Source organism: Mandrillus leucophaeus, unplaced genomic scaffold (assembly GCF_000951045.1).
Source record: "Mandrillus leucophaeus isolate KB7577 unplaced genomic scaffold, Mleu.le_1.0 Scaffold373, whole genome shotgun sequence".
NCBI classification, from domain to species: domain Eukaryota; kingdom Metazoa; phylum Chordata; class Mammalia; order Primates; family Cercopithecidae; genus Mandrillus; species Mandrillus leucophaeus.
In genome coordinates, this window is record NW_012103954.1 from 752,046 (window position 1) to 759,098 (window position 7,053).

Below are 7,053 nucleotides of genomic sequence, written 5' to 3' on the forward strand. Positions count from 1 at the left end.
CCATCCGTCTCGGCCTCCCAAAGTGCTGGGATTACAGGCTTGAGCCACCGCACCCGGCCGGCTTTATTGATTTTATACTTGAGTCATTCACGTTTCCTCTTTTTACATGTTTTCTGAGATCAGTTTCTTCTAACCTGTGCATTAAGATCACTTGGGAAGATTAAAAAATATGAACGCCCAGGGTATCCCCTGGTTGAACTGATTGATTTGATTGAGTTGGCCTGGAGGAAGCCTAGCCTTTAGTATTTTTAAAGCAGCTCAAGTAGCTTTCATGGGCAGCCATGGTTGAAAACGTTTGGCCTTGACGGTTTATCTTGTTCTCCTTTGAGTAACCACTAAGGAGATACCCCTGAGCTCACCCCCCATGCCTGAGCTCCGCATCCCTGGACCCATGCCTTGTCTTCCCCGAGGACCCCAGGGGGATGGGGGCGGGCTGCTCACCTTCCTCTTCACCTTTGCCCCTGCAGTCTTCCCTAGGTCACAACTGCAGGTTGTGTATGAAGATTCCTTTATTGAAACACCGGGGATCATGTTAAAGAGGAATTACAACCTAAGAGGGGGAAGAAAACCACTTTCTTTGAACAGGAGCTCCCACGCAGTCCAGAGGGCCCTGGTCCACACAGGCCACTGCAGAGCCCGACTGGCCCCACCACTGCCCTCCCCTCGCCGTCGGGCCACACAGGCCACCGCAGAGCCCGGCTCGCCCCCCCACTCCCCTCCCGTCGCTGTTGGGGACACCAGGTGTGGTGGTATCTGTCTCAGCACCCTCCACCCCTTCCCAAGCTCTCCCTGAGTGTGGCTGTGCCTCCTGGGTTAGCAGGAGGTGCTGCGGGGCTGCTGGCCCAGCACCCAGTCAGGGGCAATGTGGGTTCCCAGCTGCCGAGCACTTTCAAGTCTTCTGTAGTTACTGTACTTGTGGGATCAAACATCCACATCCACCTTTCCCAGGTTCAAACGTTTAGAGACAATACAATACAAAAACCGCAAAAAGGAAAAAAATGTTTCTGCACCAGCTTCTGATGTGGTTGGCTGTGTCCACACCTACAGTCTCATCTTGAATTGTCATCCCCATAATTCCCACTGTCCCCATGTGTCAAGGGAGAGACCAGGTGGAGGCAAATGAATCATGGGAGTGGTTTCTTCCGTGCTGTTCTCGTGAGAGTGAGTGAGTTCTCACGAGATCTGATGGTTTTATGAGGGGCTCTTTCCCCTTTGCTCCTTGCACTTCTGTCTCCTACCACCTTGTGAAGAAGGGTGTGTTTGCTTCCACTTCTGCCGTGATTGTAAGTTTCCCGAGGCTTCTCCAGCCATGCAAAACTGTGAGTCAATTAAACTTCTTTCCTTTATAAATTACCCAGCCTCAGGTATTTCTTTTTTCTTTTTTCTTTTTCTTTCTTTCTTTTTTTTTCCTGAGATGGAGTTTTGCTCTTGTTGCCCAGGCTGGAGTGCAGTGGCATGATCTCGGCTCACTGCAACCTCTGTCTCCCGGATTCAAGCGATTCTCCTGTCTCAGCCACCCGAGTAGCTGGGATTACAGGCGAGCGCCACTGTGCCCGGGTAATTTTTGTATTTTTAGTAGAGACAGGATTTCACCATGTTGGTCAGGCTGGTCTCGAATTCCAGACCTCAGGTGATCCGCCCACCTCAGCCTCCCAACGTGTTGGGATTACAGGTGGAAGCCACTGTGCCTGGCCTCAGGTATTCCTGATAGCAGTGTGAGAACAGACTAATATAGCTTCCTATGTGCCCAAGAGACTCCTCTCCTTCTTGGAGCCAGTGGCTCACTCTGCTGGGTCAGGCCCTGTGTGGCCCTGGAGACCCCTCCTCTGGGCCCCCTGCTGGTGTGACAGAGCCCTCATAGCTGCCCTGCACTGTGGGGTTTTGCCCAGATTGGCTTTTAAATGGTTATTTTAACTAGGACTCCATGACGTTCCTAGCTAATGACTTCTTGTTGGTTTAGCTGATTTTCCATGTTGCAATTATTATAATTAAATTATAAATCTTGTATTTTCTTATCTAGGCAGGGGAGGGGTCTCTGAGAAGCTGGTAACAATGGTTTCCTTTGGAGCAGTGGGCTGTGTGTCCGGTGGTGGCAGAAGACTCTTCTGTATACCTCTCATTGCCATGTGAGTTTGAACCATGTGATTGTGTTACTTGCGCAATTCAAAATAAACTAAACTTTAAAAACCCTGTAAACCCTATGCTTGGCTCACTATGAAAAATATTATATTTTTGGCCGGGTGCGGTGGCTCACGCCTGTAATCCCAGCACTTTGGGAGGCTGAGACGGGCGGATCATGAGGTCAGGAGATCGAGACCATCCTGGCTAACACGGTGAAACCCCATCTCTACTAAACAAAATACAGAAAATAAAATTAGCCAGGCGTGGTGGTGGGCGCCTGTAATCCCAGCATTTTGGGAGGCCGAGGCAGGCAGATCACGAGGCCAGGAGTTTGAGACCAGCTGGCCAACATAGTGAAACCCCATCTCTACTTTTTTTTTTTTTTTTTTTGAGACGGAGTCTCACTCTGTCGCCCAGGCTGGAGTGCAGTGGCCAGATCTCAGCTCACTGCAAGCTCCGCCTCCCAGGTTCACGCCATTCTCCTGCCTCAGCCTCCCGAGTAGCTGGGACTACAGGCGCCCGCCACCTCGCCCGGCTAGTTTTTTGTATTTTTTAGTAGAGACGGGGTTTCACCGTGTTAGCCAGGATGGTCTCGATCTCCTGACCTTGTGATCCGCCCATCTCGGCCTCCCAAAGTGCTGGGATTACAGGCTTGAGCCACCGCGCCCGGCCTCCATCTCTACTTAAAATACAAAAATTAGCTGGGCGCGGTGGCTTACGCCTGTAATCCCAGCACTTTGTGAGGCCGAGGCAGACGGATCACAAGTTCAGGAGATCGAGACCATCCTGGCTAACACGGTGAAACCCCGTCTCTACTAAAAATACAAAAAAATTAGCCGGGTGTGGTGGCGGGCACCTGTAGTCCCAGCTACTCGGGAGGCTGAGGCAGGGGAATGCCGTGAACCCGGGAGGCGGAGCTTGCAGTGAGCCGAGATCGCACCACTGCACTCCAGCCTGGGCCACAGAGTGAGACTCCGTCTCAAAAAATAAATAAATAAATAAAAAGATATTATATTTTTATCAAAGATATTTTAGCCAAGTTTTATATACTTTGAAACTTAGTTTGATATTGCCTTGCCATGTGGTCCAACTTTAATTCTACAAACCTTTTCTCATTAGCCACATTGTAAGGTTTTAAGAACACAGATGATCTCATGCCTCATTCCTTCATTTATTCAGAAAATATTTTCTTCAAGCATCTAAAATGTGCCAGGTCTTACGCCACGGATATAGGACTAAGGATGACACAGTGCTTGACATGGAGGAGCTAATGAGGCCTGTGGTAGAGGGCTAAGAGATTGCATTACAATGAGGGTTATGGGGTTCAGGAAATAAACCCCTATAAGGCAAAACTTGAGCTGAGTTCTAGAGGAGAGTGGTTTATTTGCTGGGGAAGGGCACATTCCCCGTGAGTGGTGATGGCAGCGGGAGACAGACAGGTTCCTAGGTGGGAAGGGGCAGGTCCCTGGTGAAACCCCACTTTCAAGCCAGGGACAGCCTGAAGCTCCCGGGCCAGGATGCCAGTTCTGGGTGAAGTCAGAGATCCAGAGAGAGAACCTACTTGATGCCTTTCAGCCAATCAAGTGGTGCTTTTTCCAGGCCTGCCCGTGGACCAATCAGCACACACTTCCTCCTGTCTATGGACCAATCAACATGTACTTCCTCCATTCTGAGCCCATACCTGCCTGTGGATAGGAGCTACCCACTTCCAGTCTCCTCTCTACTGAGAGCTGTTTGGTCAGCTGTTCTCTGCCTTGCTCACCCTCCAGTTGTCTGCCTAACCTCATTCTTCCTGGAGATGGGACAAGAACTTGGAACCTGCTGAATGGGGAGAGCAAAAGGAGCTGTCATACTTTCCTGGCCAGCTTGCCAAGTTGCAGGTGGGAGCCAAAGTGGCTGTAACAGGTTCCTGGCTAGCTTGCTGATCTGCGGTGGTGACACGCTCCCGGACTGAGGGAGTGAAGAGTGGTGACCCTTCTAGAGGCCCAGGCCTTGGTTTCCCCAAGCCAGAGCTGCAATGCTATAGCCCTCCCACCCTCTGCTGGCACCCAATGGCCACCCCATGCCATGGGAAGCAGCGGTGGGGCCAGGTCAGCCAAGGAGTCGTGGACCAGTGTGGGGCAGCAGGACCAAAAGAGCTGTAACACAAATGAGCTGAAACACACCGCCCGGGAAACACGACCCCTGACTCACCACGCTGTGGGTGATAAGAAGGACAGAAGAGCTGTGGCCCTTCTGGGAGCCCAGACCTTGGGGTTCCCTGAGCCAGGGCTGTGACACACTGTAACCCCCCTTTGGGTCTCTGTGGTTCCTGACATCTCTGAGCTTTCGGGTGGTTCAATTAAACTTCTTTCCTTTATAAATTACCCAGCCTCAGGTATTTCTTTTTTCTTTTTTTTTCTTTCTTTTTTTTTTTTTCTGAGGTGGAGTTTTGCTCTTGTTGCCCAGGCTGGAGTGCAGTGGCATGATCTTGGCTCACTGCAACTTCCGCCTCCTGGATTCAAGCGATTCTCCTGTCTCAGCCTCCCAAGTAGCTGGGATTACAGGCGAGTGCCACCATGCCTGGGTAATTTTTGTATTTTTAGTAGAGACAGGATTTCACCATGTTGGTCAGGCTGGTCTCGAATTCCAGACCTCAGGTGATCCGCCCACCGTGGCCTCCCAAAGTGTTGGGATTACAGGTGTAAGCCCCACCACGTTCTCCTTGTCCAGATGCTGGTGCCTGCAGTGGAAGCCACTTGTGGTACTTGTGGTCCAGCCACAGCCTCACATGGAGCCGGCAGCTGTGCAGGCACCTGGAGCTGCCTGCCCCACCACAGCAGCTGCATAGCTGGGTATGCGCAGTGGTTAGACCTCATGCTCGCTTGCTCACATACCCCTTGCTGCTCTGCACCTGGCTCACCCTTGGCAGGCGTGGGATCTGGGTCGGTAGTGCAAGCCGAGCACAACCTGCTGGGCCGAGTGGGCTCGAGCAAAACTCTAGCAGAGGCGCCGCTGGCCACGGAGGTTTCTAGCTGGTGAAGCGATACCGAAAGAATCCTATGACATTAGCGGCTACATGGGCAGGTGCATTGGGGGCACAGTCAGCGCTCCTGCTGCCCTGCTCCCACGTGCCTCTGAGCACTGCACTACACAGACATTTAGGCCTCATAATAACTCCCTAGAGGAGGCTGAGCTCTGCACTACACAGACATTTAGGCCTCATAATAACTCCCTAGAGGAGGCTCAGTACTTAAGTAGGTCCCATCTGATAGATGAGGAAACTAAGGCTTAGTCATCCATGGCCTGTCGAAGGTCACCAGCTAGTGAGCACAGAACCAGGTTAGCCCAGGTGGTACAGCTTCAGAGCTCACATGTATAACTTATTACGTTATTCCTATTCAGGAAGCAGAACCACCAGGAACAGATGGCTGATTGGAGGAGGGACCAGCATAAGGAAAGGGGCAGGATTCAGGGTTGGGAGAGGAAATTGATTTCCGTTTTGGATGCATGTCAGCACCCGCATGGGAATAGGCAGTGAGCTATTGAAAATTCTGGAGTTCAGAAATAACCGTGTCTTGCAAATCCAGATGCAGAGGTCACTGCTCAAAGGTGGCAGTTTGCACCTTGGATATGAAGGAAATTGCTAAGAAGAAAGCAGTGAGAAGAAGGTGGGGGCACCAAACTTCAAGAAACGGCAGGGAAGGAGATGTCTGTGTATGGAGGGAAGAGGTCAGAGGTGGCTGGAGCTCCAGGATGAAATAGGCGATGTTAGATATCGGCCACCTGTTGACAAGGGTCTGAGACTCGGCATGCTCTGAGTGGGTCTTCTCCCTCCCCTCTGCAGCCTGCCTTGCTTCACTGTTGCAAGCTTCCCAGTAAACCACTCTTCTCCCTGCTATAATTTTATATTGCTTGTTGAAATGATATTCCAACAAGTAATATATTTTTGATACACTAGGCTAAATAAAACATATTTAAAAATTAATGTCACCTATTTATTTTTATTTTTCTAATGTGGTCACTAGAAACTTACAATTGCACTGTGGCTCCCATGATGTTCCTACTGGGTGGTGCTGTGCTCTCACAGTGCCACGACTTCAATCTCGCCGAGACCTCTGGTTTGAGTTCAGCCAGGAAAACAGATACCACTCTAGACATCTCAAGCATGAAAGAACATAGCACCAGGGAAGGCCAAATCCTCACGAAGGGATGCAGAGCTCGGTGGTAAAGAGCACCATTTTCTAAGAATTTGCTTTCAACAAAAATTGGGAACGCCCAATGAAGTTATTCGCTGACACAAATTAAAAGAGATTGAGAGATCAGTATGTGCCTTTGGCATTTAAGTCCAAAGAATTGAATGACATTGCTACTCCTCCTTCACACGGGTGCCTTCGAGGGTCCCCGCTAAGGCCTCTCCCTCTCCACCCTATGGGCAGCCTACCTGCCGGGGGTGGCGGGGTGGGAGTTCTGCGGGGGAAGCACCTGCCCAGGGCGCACCTACTGGGTGCAGGCTGCGAACCACCCGGACAGGTGCCCCCTAGGCAGGGAGGGCGGTCACGGAAGCCGGCCAGGCCGGGGTGGGGTCCTCCCGGGGATCCAGACACGGCCCTGTGGCCTCTCCCCGCCCCAAACCTTTCCTTCCTCTCCCCGTCTCTGCCTTCCTCTCCTTCCTCCTTCCCTCAACACCGCCCGCTCCCAGCGCCCCGCCCTCTCCTGGACCGCGCACTCCCTCCGCGGAGGCCCCAGGACGCGCACGAGCTCGCAGTGGACGTCGGCGTGCGCACGGTGCATGGGTTCCCCAGCTGTGGCGCCGCGCGTGCGCGTTCCGTGGTGCCCGGTAGGGCACTGGGCTAAGCGCCCAAGAGGCGGGGCATAGACAGGAGGAAGACCGGCGGGCATGTGGGCGGGGCATGATCTGGAGGCGGGGCGGAGCGGGCGTGTGGGTGGGGC

The 7,053-nt window shown here is 52.2% G+C and overlaps 1 protein-coding gene across 1 annotated transcript in view; it reads left to right on the plus strand.

Annotated features, from left to right (window-relative positions):
• Positions 1-3,562: 3,562 nt before the first annotated feature.
• Positions 3,563-7,053, plus strand: part of NCAPG2 (non-SMC condensin II complex, subunit G2) — an 83,162-nt gene continuing 79,671 nt past the window's right edge. Inside the window, exon 1 of the mRNA XM_011990193.1 lies at positions 3,563-3,589. The gene's annotated coding sequence lies outside the window, so the exon portion shown is untranslated. The remainder of the gene's footprint in view (positions 3,590-7,053) is intronic.